Source organism: Suricata suricatta, chromosome 1, assembly GCF_006229205.1.
Source record: "Suricata suricatta isolate VVHF042 chromosome 1, meerkat_22Aug2017_6uvM2_HiC, whole genome shotgun sequence".
Taxonomy (NCBI): Eukaryota; Metazoa; Chordata; class Mammalia; order Carnivora; family Herpestidae; genus Suricata; species Suricata suricatta.
The window spans coordinates 105,465,828-105,481,550 of NC_043700.1; the positions used below are offsets into that span (position 1 = coordinate 105,465,828).

The 15,723-nt window shown below is 33.6% G+C and overlaps 1 long non-coding RNA gene across 1 annotated transcript in view; it reads left to right on the top strand.

Moving 5' to 3' along the window:
- LOC115275056 overlaps positions 1-12,335 on the top strand; it is a 59,337-nt gene extending 47,002 nt beyond the window's left edge. Inside the window, exons 2-4 of the long non-coding RNA XR_003901388.1 lie at positions 9,744-9,860; positions 11,419-11,503; positions 12,049-12,335. This is a non-coding gene — a long non-coding RNA (uncharacterized LOC115275056). The remainder of the gene's footprint in view (positions 1-9,743; positions 9,861-11,418; positions 11,504-12,048) is intronic.
- Positions 12,336-15,723: the final 3,388 nt, after the last annotated feature.

Below are 15,723 nucleotides of genomic sequence, written 5' to 3' on the forward strand. Positions count from 1 at the left end.
ATGAAAGAATGAAAATATCTGTGCACATATTAAGTGTTTTTTCCTCATTAGTAAAAAACACTAGATCAACACAAATTTTCAATATAGAAAATATTGATCTAGAAAGAAGAATAGAAGAATATAAAGCAATTTATATTTTTAGAGCTTAGAATTAGATCTTGTTAAAAAAAGAAATACACCTTGTTACTAAAAACATATTTTAGGTTTTTAAAAACAATTTGTAAAATTGGAATTTTTCTTTATGTAAAGTTATTTGTCTTTGCTATTATCTCATGAACATCTTGCCCATTTTCTTTATTGCTTTGAGATACTTAACTCCTTTATCTCAAGCAGCCCATTTTCCTAAAAACATATAATTTGTCACTACCTAAGGATCTTCTTACTGCATTTATTCATCATCCAGACTTCTATTTTCCTTTTTGTTTTTATGCTTGCAGCATTTTAAAATCTAGGTGCAATATTGTAGTTAATCAGGAACTGTGAAAATCCAGTTAGACCAGCAAATTGTATACTTTAAAATAGTGAATTTTATGATTTATGAATTATACCTCCCAATGAAGCTGTTATTTAAAAAAATCCAAAGGACTTTCTTCTTATTTCAAATCTTTTCTTATTGCAGTAGTCAATTCACATAAGATACAATATTTATGATTGAAAAATATTCCACAAAAATTTCTGTTGCATTGGATCTCTTAAAGTTTGTTTTTTTTTAGATGTATGTCATTTGTTTTCCAGCATAAAAAGGAAAAGATTATTGAAGGATTCCTGAAAACAGTTTCTTTTGGGATCATGGAAAATCAATGGGCCTTCTAACATTACATGTACTAATGTTGAGATCAGAAGAAAATAATTCTAGTTACATGCTGTGAGACTCTGAAAATCATTTCATCTTTTGAGATTCAGTTCTTTAAATTGCAACAAGGGAATATTTTTTTCATAAAACATTATTTGATTTTTTATCAGTTTTCTATTTGAGTTTACATTCCTGGGGACGTACTTGCCTAAAAGAATGATGATATATACTCATAAATATGATCAAGCCAAAACTAAAGTGAGCAGCTCCTTTAAAAACAAAAGAACTTTAAATTTATGAGTAATTGCTAGAAAACAAAGTAGAATATATAAAGTCTGTATCTTATTGAATAATTTTCTAAAATTATAGTTTCTTATATGTTATTACTCCAAATCATATGATTTATCATTTGAAATAATGTTTGAAATTCATTTAATATTAAAATGTTCAGTTTTTTTTGTGAGAGAAGTTACTTTTTAATTCCTTTAAAGTCAAAGGGAATAAAGAAAATATTAAGGAAGGAATTATCTCCCTTGGACCTTCAAAGAGAGATAAGACCAGATGACACCCTTGATCTGCCTTCCCATTCTTTAAAAACAATGAGATGTTTGATTTTTCGAGAGATCTTAGAGGCTGTCTAATCAATGGTTTGTTTTGGAGATGAGATTACTGAGGTCTAGAAATCATAAAGTACAGAAGCCCGGGGCTTTCACAATGGCGATTATACTCTCCAGTGTACTGTGCTGTTTAAGATACAAATTTAGAACTAATTTTTATGGAATGACTCGTAACATGTATTAATTTCCAAACTTTAATCTTCACAGAAGGAATGTATGCTCTTGAAAACTGTGCTATTAAAAAACTAAATTTTTATAAAAAAAAAAAAGTTTTCCAAAGTTGGGAATACACTGAAACCGAATCAAGTCTTCAGGCAGCTGTTCCTGTCTCACAAATCGGACGCATGTGATACGTAGTTGGGTGGTCCCAGCCATCCAAGCTCATGATACTCAGGATAAATGTGAACATAAGTGCACAATGATAGTCTTATGAAATCTTTGATTATCTACATTCATCTCATTTGTAATACCAGTTACCAAATCTCAATAATTGGAAATTATTAAAAATTTTTGAATTATAAAGTTGAAAATGAGATCTTACCTAATTTATTTTTTAAATAATGGTTGAGTGGAAGTACCTCAATTTGTTTCAATTTGTGGTTGTTTGTTTTCTGCTATATTTATTTGAATTAAGATTATGTGGTTGTATTTACACATATATTTAGGCACACATATATATGAATAAATATAACATGAATATATGAATAATACCAGTAGTATTAGTATTGTGAAATGACATGTAGGTTTCCTTAAGTTGGAATTCCTAAAGTAACATAAGGAATCCAATTTCTCTGGAAAAATTCATTTGCTTGGCAATAGCATAACACTATGAAAATTCTTCTGGATATGCAAAACTCACTAATTTCCATAACAGGAAATAATTTCAAAATATGAAAGTTGACTGTTAATCAAATTAAATAATGTTTGAAGAAATTTTGTTAATTCAGAAGTATTCAGAAGTTATTACATTAATTTTATTTTAATACTCTTCTAGAACTTCTCTCTACTAAAATAATTATTTTTATATACTAAAATATTATCTTAATTAAAATATCATAGGCCCTCCTTTACCTTTCTTTGTTTCTTTTCACTTCCTTCTCTTTTTGTTATAACATTATCTATTATTGTAATTATATCTTTTGTTGAAACTAGAATCACTTTTCTTACATCAAAAATCTTCGGTTCTGCAAGAAACAAACTCTTAACTGTTGAGAACAAACAGACAGTTGCCAGAGGGGAAATGTGGGTGGGGGATGGGTGAAATCGGTGATAGGCATTAAGGAGTACACTTGTGATGGGCACCTGGTGTTGTAGGGAAGTTTTGAATCACTATATTGTACACCCGAAACTAATATTACACAGTGTGTTAACCAAATGGAATTTCACTAAAAACAAAAAAAAATCAATGGTTCTGATAATGAAAAATAAAGAGTTTAAAATAAAATAGTACAAAAATGTTATTTATGTCAAACTAAGTTTATTTGATTAGGCTCATTAAACAGGAACTATAATTAATTGATCGCTAAGTCATATGACATCTTAAACCAGTTTATGTTTGACCCTTGATGTTATTACACAGTTTTTTGCCCCTGGTAAATTTGATTGCGATTCGCCTATCTTTTTTTTGTAATGGGCAGCATTTAGCTATACCTTATCATTGTGAACACACAAGTCCTTAATTACACCAGTTGCTAATTGAAATCCATGTTGTCTGAGGACATTTATTTCAGAGTCTTTCAGTTTTCTGCTTTAATATCAATAAAACGTGTACTTTTTAGTCCTGATGTAACCTACTCCTTATATATTACATACTAAAGAGTCAATAAGTATTTTCTGAGAAGATAAATCACAAAATAGAGGTTTGAATATATTACTTAAAGTAATAAATATTAAAAAATTTTTAAATAGAAATCATCTTTCTACATTTTTTAGGAGAAGGGATATAGTGGTTAAGGTAATTAAAATTCATTTTTCTATGAAGGTAAAACTTGTTTTATTTAAATTGATACGTTTGGAAATTAAAGTATAAGCATAATTTTTTAATTATTTACATAACCATCAAAGAAGAAAAATAGAAATGATTAAACAAAGTATTGTCTAGGGAAAAGTATAAAAGTATAAAAGAGAGGCTTTTAGTTTTTCATTGTCTAAATGTCTAGATTTTGGAACTTTGTTATCCTCAGTCTATTTACTCTTATAATAATCATACAAGACAACTATTTTAGAAAGAAAAAAAGCGCAATTTTTGTCATAGCCTGAAATTAAGATATTTAAAACTAGGTAATATTTATTAGCAAAGAGCAAATGAGAGTAAGCATTTTTTTAATGTTTAATTATTTTTGAAGGAGAGAGAGGCAGAGAGTGAGATGGAGGAGGAGCAGAGAGAGAGGGAGACACAGAATCCAAAGCAGGCTCCAGGCTCTGAGCTGTCAGCACAGGGCCTGATGTGGGGCTTGAACTCACAGACTGTGAGATCATGACCTGAACTAAAGTTGGACACTCAACCAACTGAGCCACCAGAGAGTAAGTGTTTTCAAAATAAAAATCAATCTTACTTCATACTTAAAAATGTTTATTGGTAGCTGTGCATGTGACCAGACTATACAGAGTGTTGGAGTTACACTATTAAACAATGAAAACGTGTTCCCTTTCCTCACAGACATAGTAGTTAGACAAGTAAAGACAAGAAGCTAAAGGCTATATAGAAAGACATGACACTCAAAATAATGCTTGTCACATCCATCCATCCTTATCTCAATTCAGTCTTGTCTAATTTATCTTTTCCTCCTCAAAATAAAGCAAACATAAACAAAATAAAACATACAAACAGATTCAGAATATGTTTTCAGTTTTACACTGGAGACCAACCTGACTGACCATCCTAAAGCATCATATTGTGATTTCACATAGCACTATCCAATCAAAAAGTATGGTCTGCATCCATAGTCTGCTTGTAATTTCCAACAAACACTATTATCACAGCAAATATCACAGTCTCAGCTATCTACAATATTCAACACTTATTGAGGTGTTTATCCAGACGGGTGGCCGTCAGCTGATCCAAACCCAGCCCAGCGAGGTGTTTCTGCTAATCTCAGTTGGCCTTTCTCAAGTGCTCTGGGGTCAGCTGGAGCTCAGATGATCTAGACTGGTCTCTCTGTGAACAGTTTGGATAGGCTCCATGTGTTTCTCATGCTACTTCTGGAAAGACCAAACTAGCCCTGGCATGTTCTTTGTAAGCTGATGGCAGGGGTCTCAGGAAGAAAGATGAAGCAGGCAAGGACTCTTGAGGCCTGCTTGCAGAGCTGGCCTAAGTCCTACTATGTCCTATTCCATTGGCCAAAGCAAGCAAGTCTCAAAGCCCAAACTGAAGCCAAGGAGCAGGAAAATATATTCTGTCCATCAGAAAGAGAATCTGAAAAGCCACAGAACAAAGAGTATGGATGTAGCTTAGAGTGGAGAATTGAGGCAGTTGATGTAAGTATACAGTTACTTAAACACAGACTAATTATAAGAATGTTCTGAAAAATTTTCCCTTATACCTATTACTAGCTCTTTTGAGATAACAAGCTTAAAAATGTTTTGGGGGCACCTGGGTGGTCCAGTTGGTTTAGTGTCCAACTTCAGCTCAGATCATGATCTCACGGTTTGTGGGCTTGAGCCCTCCTTCAGGCCTCACATTGACAGTGCAGAGCTTGCTTGGGATTCTCTCTCTGTCCTTCTCTCTCTTTGCCACTGCTCCACTTGCACTCATTCTCTGTCTCACTGTCTCTCTCTCAAAATAAATAAAGAAATAAAATAAATAAAAACTTAAAAAGAAATAGAAAACAGTCATGGGTAGATGAGAGGGACTTAATAAGACTGAGTGAAGGAACTGTAGAGGGTAGTTTACCGATTTTAGTTCACAAGTGTGAAATTTAAGAGCGAGCATTTATAAAGTTATTTCTAAAATTCTGCATCATTTTAATTACTAATCAGTTATTTCTATAATAAATGCCTTTTTCTTGTGTATTACCTGCTTAGAGCTTTAATGGAAAACATACAGATTGTCTAGCGGTCAACAGGTATGTAATCAGCTTGGCATTTGTGGGTGAAATAACACAAAACAAAATGTTGAATTCTTGGGTACTTATGCTGAGTGCCATCATAACTCCTATAAGAGAGTGATCAGTGCTGTCAGAATAGACAAAAACAGTTTCTGGAGAGAGTAAAACTTGATATTATGACCTTAACAAATATTTAAGATACAAATGTGTGGAAGAAGAAGAGAGGGATTCGTGATAGGAGAAGATCAAACAGAAATAGGTACAAGGAATGGTCAGGATATGTTCCACTGTCAGAAGAAACCCCCTTAAATGCAAAAGGCAGAAAGAGACTGAGTCCACTGGAGTCAGAAGACGCCAACTGAAAATCAGTCAAAAGACGTTAGGCTTAATGTTGCAGCCAAGGCGGAGTTGTGGTAACGTAAGGAAGACAGTGTTAGAAGTAAGTGAGCCTGTTGTGGTGGGAAGAGTAATTTTAAAGAGAGAATTAGATGGCAGGGAGAGAATTAAAAGGATATTTATTTAATCCAGGCAAAGAGCATGTCTAGACCATAGAGGAATAAGAGAAATACAAAGATATTTTGGAGGAAACAAGGGAAGAAATCAATAAGCCCAAAGGACAAACATAGTCATATCAGCATGAAGAGATCTCAGATGACGGTACAGTGGATCAAACTCAGAAAAGATGAAAAGGAGGTGTTCTGGGATTATGCAGTCCTGGAGGTAACTGCTGAACTCCTCAAAAGAAAAAAAAAATGGAAATCAGGATTTAAAGTGGAGATATGTGGGCAGTGATTGAATTAGAGATTCCACAGCCAATTTAACAAGACTTAGATAGATGATGCGATAAAACTGGTTTATTTATTTATTATATGTTTTTTTTATTTTCAATGTTAGATGATAAAACTCAAATTATTAAAGAGAAGTAAGCAAACAGTATATCTTTTTGAAAGGAAAAAATCCATTCCATATTACTATATTATTTTTGGATATGCACACAGAAGTCACAGAGGGAGAAAAAAAAAAGGCAAAGGGAAAGAAAATTCTCAAATGTCAAACTAATCTTTTTAGTAAATAGTAGAAGAGCTAACATTTACATTGCTGGAGTTTTAGGTGCTTCAAAGACTCATGCAGTTCTCACAACAGTCCTAAGACATAAATATTGTTATCTTTATTTTTATAGATACGGAAACAATGCTCAAAGAGTTTAAGTGGCTTGCTCGAAGTCATCCACCAAGTTAACCAAGTCGCCTGGCACCATTTGCTGTCTCACTATCCCCACTGTACCTTTTCTGGCACAATGATTGTTCGCTGTGAAATTTTATGTCATTTTTTATATATTAATGTTACCTTAGTTGTAAGCCCAATTGAAAGAGTAATCATTAGGGTCTCAATTAGATAAGATTTAGAATTGTCAAATTCCAGAATAGAATAATTCCCAAAACTCCAGAATATTTCTCTTATCAATTTCATTCATATTATACCACATATGGTCCCTACAAGGACTGATTTATTCCAGAATATTATATAACCTCATCTATGTAAAAAGCAGCACTCCCGAATGATCATGAAATAAATATTATTTTGCAATAGGATCATGTTCCTTTAAAAGAAACCTTCTTTTTTAAAATTATTTTTAAAGTTTATTTATTTTGGGGCACTTGGGTGGCTCAGTTGGTTGATCGTCTGGCTTCGGCCCAGGTCATGATCTCACAGTTCCTGGGTTCGAGCCCCACGTCGGGCTCTGTGCTGACAGCTAGCTCAGAGCCTGGAGTCTGCTTCGGATTCGGTGTCTCCCTCTCTCTCTGACCCTCCCCTGCTCATCTCTCTCTCTGTCTCTCAATAAAATACATTAAAAAATTAATAAAGTTTGTTTATTTTGAGAAAGAGCGTGAAAGGGCACAAGTGAAGAAGAGGCAGAGAGACAGAGAGAGAGAGAGAGGCAGAGAGAGAGAGAATCCCAAGCAGGCTTTGCATCACCAGTGCAGAGCCCCATGTGGGGCTCAGATTCACGAAGGGTGAGATCATGACCTGAGTGAAGTTGGATGCTCAACCGACTGAGCTACCCAGCTGCCCAGATCCTCTTCTAAATTAAGTTTAAAAAAAGCCCTATAGATTTAAATTTCTATGTCATGTTACTAATGTATATAAAGTAGACAATAACACCAAATTCTAATTAAACAATGCCAAGAAAATAAAGCCCTACAGTAGAATCTTGAATAGTTATCCATTGCTGGTATTTGTTTCTGGACTGGTTTTCAGCAAAAGTTGTAGTTCTTTTTCCATATTTGTTTTGAACATTTCCAGCATGACTACGTTTTATTCCATTTATTTCTAATGTTAGCACCATTTACCAAAAAGGAAATAAAGTCTAAGAAGATTGTTTCAACCCATTGTTTTTTAAGTTCCTTAATCAGAGAGGACTGTTTTGTTTCAGAACAACTGCAGGGAACTGTTTGTAATTACGGAGGCATCTCGGAATTGCAAGCACCGAGACAGTGGCTCTGGGATTGGCTGTGATTGAGAAAGATGGACTGCTTCCATGAAAATTCAGTACCTTTAGAAACTAGAAGGATTCTAGTTTTGAACTAACTGTAAAAATTTAGAGATGTAGGGGAGCTGCTTAATCTTGAAATAGCATTCTTTCTGAAAAGTGCAGATTCAAGTATTTTTTATGAAGAAGTCTTTTGTAATATCAAATGCTCCAACAGATACCATTTTGATAAGTAAAGTATAAATTAATCAGATCATATAGATTAAATCTTCTTTGAAATGCTCTAGGGTTTAAATAACTAAGGCTGTGTGATTGGTCCAAATCATTTAGGGGTTTATGGACTTCAAAGCATTTAAAAGTCAAACTGAGATTCTCAGGCTACTGGAATGTGGTCATTGGACTATTGATGATATTTGACATAAAATCTTAAGAAACCATTTCTAATTTTTACTATAACGTCAATTTTTTGCTATCAGTTAATAATAGATGACATAAGACAAAGTCAAGAAAACATTCCTCTGCTAATATTTTTATCAAAATCCTGTGCTCATTTTGTCTGGTTATCAGCATAACTAGTTTCCTTTATGTACTGTTTCGTTTGTATTGTTTGTATTGTTAAACTGTACTTCTCAATTGGAATTAACTTGCCTTTCCAGAATTTGGTTAGAGTCAAGGGTGATGAGGTCTACTGGGAAGTGTGCAGGTGGAGAACCAGGAAATTATACCCTTGAGAAGCTCTGGGGTTTTTAATCATTGAGATCTGACCCATAAAGACTGATGAAAACATTCTGTTCCTCACTAGTGACTTGCAGATGGTGGAACTAGTTCAGACTCATTTCAACTTCTTTCTTCCTTAAATTAGCAAATGTGTGTGTGTGTGTGTGTGTGTGTGTGTGTGTGTGTGTGTGTGTGTATGTATGAATACATGAATATAGGACTTAAACAGATAGCCAATAATCTTATTTTTGTTATTCATGACACTTAGTATCAGACTAAGATGCTAGCTGTGATTTTACATGCAAAAATGTTCCTACAAAAGCCTTTCACCATGCAGATCAAATAAAAGCTATGCTCTCACTACTCTCCCAACAGGCCTGCACACTTGCACATGTGCACTCACACACACACACACACACGCATATGGGGAATGTGTACTACAGTGTACAATGCACATATGTACACACGTGGCAATGTAAAGTAATATTAGCTTGGTGAAATACAACTAGCTTTCTGTCACATATTATATATACACATAATATATATTTGCAAGGTATATGCCTGTATAGGTGCATGTATATACATACATATCTGAGAAAGGTTGATATAAGATAAAAAGTGAAATACGTAACTATGAATCATAAATGACATTTTGTCTGTTATCTTATGATTTGTAAGGTGCTTTGTGTATATAGCTGATGATAGAGAAGGTGCAGACCTGGCAAACTGAGAAAAGGCAGAGATGGCCTTCCTCCATTTCCCCCACACCAAGTAATCTATGTTTACATAATTCATTTTCATTTGAGAGAGGCAGTGACTCCCTTTTTTCTCATTGGTTTTAAAAATTCTTAAGGTCTTTTTAATTAATAAGAAAAGTTAGCTCAATTGAATTTAAAACTGTTATCATGTTTAATAGTGAGATGACTATAATATTGTTGTAAATATAGATTGTATTCCTAATGCTTTTTATTTTTCCTTTGTTACATAATAATTTATCATTTTGCTTTGTTACAAAATAATGCACCAAAATATTAATTCCTCATATTAATAAATATGTTATTATCTGTTTTATCTTTTAGAATAAAGAATCTCTTTGTGGAAGAAAACACAAACCTTGTTGAAGCATTTGGTTATTGGTAGAAAAACCTTATGATTTCTCTAAAAACAACATTTGGGAGAGGCTATTTTTAACCAAGGTAGCATGGTTACTAAGAAATATTTGCATTGTTCTATTTTGTCAGGATAGTATAAGTAGGTGGATGGTTATTATTGTTATATAAGTTATTATATGACATATGTGACATTAATATTTTATGTAAAAATTAATATATGCTGTATACAAAATTCATACATTACTACAAGTGTAAGTAATCCAAATTAGAATTATTTTCTCTAATATGAGGATTCATATTATGTAATTTAAATAATTTTCTTCATACGTATTTTCTATGTGTCCATACACATATGTGGTATTCAAAGGTAAAAGACAAGTCTCATGAAAGTAAATCAAAATCCTCTACAGTTGTAGCTATATTATTAAGGAAAATGAAGTAAAAATATTACTTCTATAGTAACTATTATTTAATAATAATATAGGCATGTAACCACAGAAATAAGCTAATACTATTTCAAGTTTCTCATCTCAGAAGTTACCATCTGCAGATATGTTTTGACAATTATAAATACCTTAGGTATACAAATGAATATATTTCTTTTAGTCTCCTTACTTCTCCACTTTTGGTATTTTTTAACCAAACTGTTAGGTACTATTTTTACATATATTAAAACATTTCATGATCTGTATGTTCTTGAAGTAAAGTTACTATCAGATAACATTACTCACAACTCCTGCTAGGATATGTCATATAAGTTCTATTTTCTCCCACTTATACTTGCCCTGTTTCTCTTCCATTTTTCTGGAAATATATTCATCTGGAACCTACAATTTCTACTTTCTTATTTTTTCCTCTGGTAAGTAGTGTTCTTTCCAGACTTGTTATAGTGCAGAAGGAAGATGTTGTCCTAAAATGGCAGTTTCGCAGTCCTGAGCATGTCCTGGGGAGCTAATGGTTCAGAATGAACTGACGTGGACAGTGTCTTTTTATTTCCCATTTATATTCTTACTCTTCTGGGTTGATGGCACATTTAGAGCCTGTTGATTAGTCAGATAAAATGATCCTGACACTTAACAGTCTGAGCATCCTTTGGATGGCTCTTAATTGTCCCTGAGAACATTGTGTATGGACCAGACTCAGGTGTATGATGCCAAGACACATTTCCAATCTGACATATAATACAAATGCTTAGATGGCTGTTATAACAGAGGATTTTATTTTTATTTGGCCTTACTCAGGTTTTTGTTTCCTTCAGCAAAATGCCTAGTCTCACAAAATAAACGTCTGCAATTGAATTTCTCTTCTATGCCATTTTACTTCAGGGAAGGTTTTTGAAAATGTGTGTAAATTTCCCACAGCCAAAGTATTTTGTAGAAAACAAAATGTTGGATTTGTTCTCTTGTATTTTTAATGAAGAAGGTCAGATCCATCATGTTTATCCAAAGAAGTAATTACAGTAGCTTTAAACACCTGTAGTGTTTGAACCTTCAAGGGCCTGGTATTTTCTGAGCATTGCCCAAAATCATAGGGTGAATGTTATGATTAAAGAAATATATATTGTTAGGGAAATGTATCCTTTAGGCAGAGAAATTTTAGAATTACAAGTCCCCTTGAAATTGCTGATACTTCTCATTTTCAGTAGCAGCTAGCTCAGTGTGGATGGACCTCAGTAATGGCCAGATCTCTAGAGTATCGGTGGAAGAGATACAGAATCACAAAATTCGGTGAGTTTGCCCAGAGTTCTGATAATATGGAAACATCTCACTTCTCAAACAATCTGAGTTACTTTAACTTCATGTCCTGGGTCTTTCCATGTCACAGCAGACCACCATGAAGGCCAATAACCCAGCATCCATGGCCAGTTTCTTTGTTTAGAGCCCCATCTGGTTATAAAACCTTTCTTATTCCTTGGAGACAGACCAGAACCATTGGTCCAATTTACATGGGCGAGGTGGCACGAGTGCCTCTCCAGTAGCATGGTCTCCACAAGCTGCAACTGATTAATCTTGTGGTTTATTTGCTTTGTAGCGACCTTGTAACGGCAGCACGTGCCCTCCCGACCACGACCGCAGGGTTCGCAGGGTTCGATTGCCATCAGGGCCTCCCCGAAGGGCTTCCCGCAGGGCTTCTCCGTTGCTGGCAGCTTGTGTGGAATGTAGTAGCATAGGCTCTCAGCGGGGCGGGGAACCCAGATCGGATCCCCTGCCTCCCCTCCCCGGTTGGGTCTGGGCCGTCTGTGTGGTGGGCTGACTCTCCGTTGGTTTTGCAGATTTTTAATGAGGAGCAAACATCGTTTTGGAGTGGCGCAGCTGAGAGGCAGAGGACTAGCGGAAGATGTTGTTTTTGGCAGAAATGGTGGCAGGATCAGGCGGAACAGCTGGCAAGAGTGCACTCACGGTGGGGGAAAAAAATTAAAAAAGAGTATCTCCTGCCTGCAATACTCACAATTTTGCTTGTGAGCTTCAGTCAACAGCTCTGATTGCAAATTTGTACGTCTGGTAACTTACTGAATGTGGAATCATCACTCCTAAGAATCTAAAAAAATTCCTGTTGCAAGAAACTATGATATTAGTAGCTTTTTTGTGTCTCTCTTGGATTTTTGTTTTGTATCATGTCATCATTAAGGTAAACTGTTTATGTATCTATCGCTCTGTTCTTATTCCATCAATGAGTATTTATTATAGACTTACTAGTAGTCCTTCAGATGATAGAAAATTTAATTAAACATAGCCACTATCCTTCAACACTTCACAATCTTGCAAGTGAGGAAAAACATCTGTAAATAACTCTGCACAATGAGATGGCATATAAAGTATTATTGGAGTTCAGATGAACAGAGGGATTTTTTTCTATCTAGAAGGATTAGGAAAAGCATTAAGACTGAGATAGTATTTGAGTTTAGCCTTGAATGATGAGTAGAAGTTAGAAATTCAGACATAGGGAAAATACATCTTAATTGGTGGAAATGGCTGAACAAAGGCAAGGGGACGATACCAGAAGTAGATAGCTCTTGGCTTTTAGGAGAATATCTAAAGTGAACATTAAGAGGTATGATTCAGAAGGTAGATTGGAGATATGTATTGGTGGAACTTAAAAACTAGTTGGAAAAAAAAAACCTATGTGTTGTCAAATTTTTAAACAGATTTAGGGGGCTCAATCTTTCAGAAAACTGTGGGCTATTCATTAATTGCCTATTAATCTCAGTACATGTGCTGCTTATACTGAATATATTTTTGGTTCACCTTTACAAATCTGGGCATATAATATAATAAACTATATATTAATTTCAGTCAGTACTAAAAACGAATGTAAGATAACATGGAGAGAAATGATAATGAAATGTATACTTTTCATGTATGTATGCAAAAATTTTGCTAAGCAAATGAATACTACAAAGGAAGACATGGTGAGATAGACAAATAGTGAGAACATAAGAACATGTTTTAATATAATTTCTGATGCTCAGCAAGAGACTTTATTCCTTTGTTTGTAAGATGACATCTTGTATGTGTGTGTGTGTGTGTGTGTGTGTGTGTGTGTGTGTGTATAAATGCTTCCAGATTTGTTTGAGTCTAAGATTTTAGAAAAATGTGTAAGTTTTGTAAGAGAAGGTACTTTCTTTAAGCATTTTAGGCATTTCAGAAATACTAATCATTCATATATTAAGAATCTGTCATTTAGAAAGCATTTTTATCCCTTCGTCTATCAAACCAAGGGGAATTAACCAACTTATTAGTTCATGTCCACCTAACAGTTTTTCAGAGTAAATCACTGCATTTGTCTAAAGAATTCACTGTAATTCATAATAGCCATTATTAATACTGAACCTCTTCTTGCTGGTACATGTTAGTGTTATTTCATGGTCTTCTCTTAAACTTTACCAGTGTATAAAATACTCAAAGTTGAGAAAGTGCCATAAAATCACTCCATGTTTTTTAGGGAGACAAGACTTTGGTCTTAAATTTATTAGAAAAAAAGAATGGGTTCATGAAACACTATGACATATGTCCTAACATTTATGGGAACTAAAATTTACTTAAATGTGATTTAGAGGAGAGTATACAATCCAATAAACTATATTTTCTTTAGCAGTTCACTTTGGCAGAGTGCACAAGTTTCTTTTCTGCTCAACTTGTAAAATTAATGAAATATCTTTAAGAACCAAATTGCCAAATATCTTTTCCACTTTATTTTTCTACGTGGTTGATAAATGCTTGATGCATATTCTCAAAATTACCTTTCTGTGGACAGCATTAGAATACTCTAAAATGAAAAAAATATTTAACTACTTATACACAAAAAGCTTAGGAACTACTATAGCTTTTGTAGAGACAGAAGTATACCAGGAAAAAAAATAAAGGTAAAACTACCTTTCTATATCTTACTTTCTGTTTTCTAGATCAGCCTTAAAACATTTCTATTGGTAGATATAAAATTTAATGACAACATCAGTAGCTTTTTAAATTTAGAAGTCATTTAAAATATTTTTGGTATTTTTTGTTTAAAATGGGCACTCACTATTTATTTGATACAACCTTATTTTTTTCTCTAAAATACCTAGTTGAGAATCGCTGCTTTAAACCAAAAGATCTTGTATTTAGGGATGATTCCACGTGTTCACAGTAAGTTGACATTCCGCTCTAATTTACATTGGGAATTTTTATATTTTTTTCTGTGCAGCAGTTCTCAGCCAGGGGCAATTATGCTGCACCCCTCCATCTTCACATTTGGCAATATTTGGAAACACTGTCACAATTTGGAGAGTGGCATCTAGTGAGCAGAGACTAGAAACACTGTTGAATGTCCTGCAATGCAGAGAAATTCTTCAACAATTATTTGAGGCAAAATGTCAATAGTTACAGGATTAAGAAACCTTGGAGTAGAGAAAAATTAGGAATAACTGGACTGTCTACATGTAGAGTGAGCTTGTATTTTTGAAATTAGATAAAAAGACTCTTCATCCCCTTCTACTCGAACCCCTGAATCAGGAATATAAAATCTATATCAATTAGGAGAGGAGAAAAGAAATAAAGAAAAAATAAGTTAAGTAAAGCAAATTAATCAAAACTAATATACAGTGAAAAGGATGCAGAAAAGCAAAAGTAGATGCTTAAAAAAACTAATAATATTGATAAATCTTTGGTAAGATTGACATAAAGGATGAATGTACAAATAAATTACTTTGGGCAAGGAAGAGAGGACACGGCCATAGCTGTGGGTGTACAGAGTAAAAGCCAGTGTAGATGATGTGGCTACACATCCAAATTTTATAGCCAGATTGGGTATGTTTATTTGCAAGCTCCACAACTTGTTCATGTGTGACCACAGTCAAGTTAATTAATTTTCTCAATTTCATCATCAGTAACAGGAGGTGACAATAATAGGATTTATCTCAATGAATGGCATCTGGAATAAATATTAAATATATGGTAAACAACAACACAGCATGTAGTAAATGTCATATAAACATTTTATTATTTTATTATGTGTAATCTGAGATGATGATATGATTAGGATAGCTTTGTGAAAATAAAATATAACACAAAATCATTAAATTTCTAGAAAAAATACAATTTATTAAAACTCACTTAAGAAGAAATAGAAAACCTGTGGAATCCAAAAACCATTAAAGAAAATCATCAATAATAAAAACATTCCCAGATGAATTCACCAATAAAAATCTACCAAATAATAAATAATCAAATTAATTTTTTTCCACACAAAATATTCCAGTTTACGGAAATCATGCAAACACCCTTTAATCCTCTTATGAATTTAGTGTAACCCTGATACTGAAAACTGATATACATAATACAAACAAGAAAAATTAGAGCCTACAATCACTTGGAAACAGAAGAAAACAATTCCAAATAAAAATCCACGGAGTCAAGCATTATATAAAATTCACAATACATTATGACCAAGGCAAAGTTACCCTAGGAAT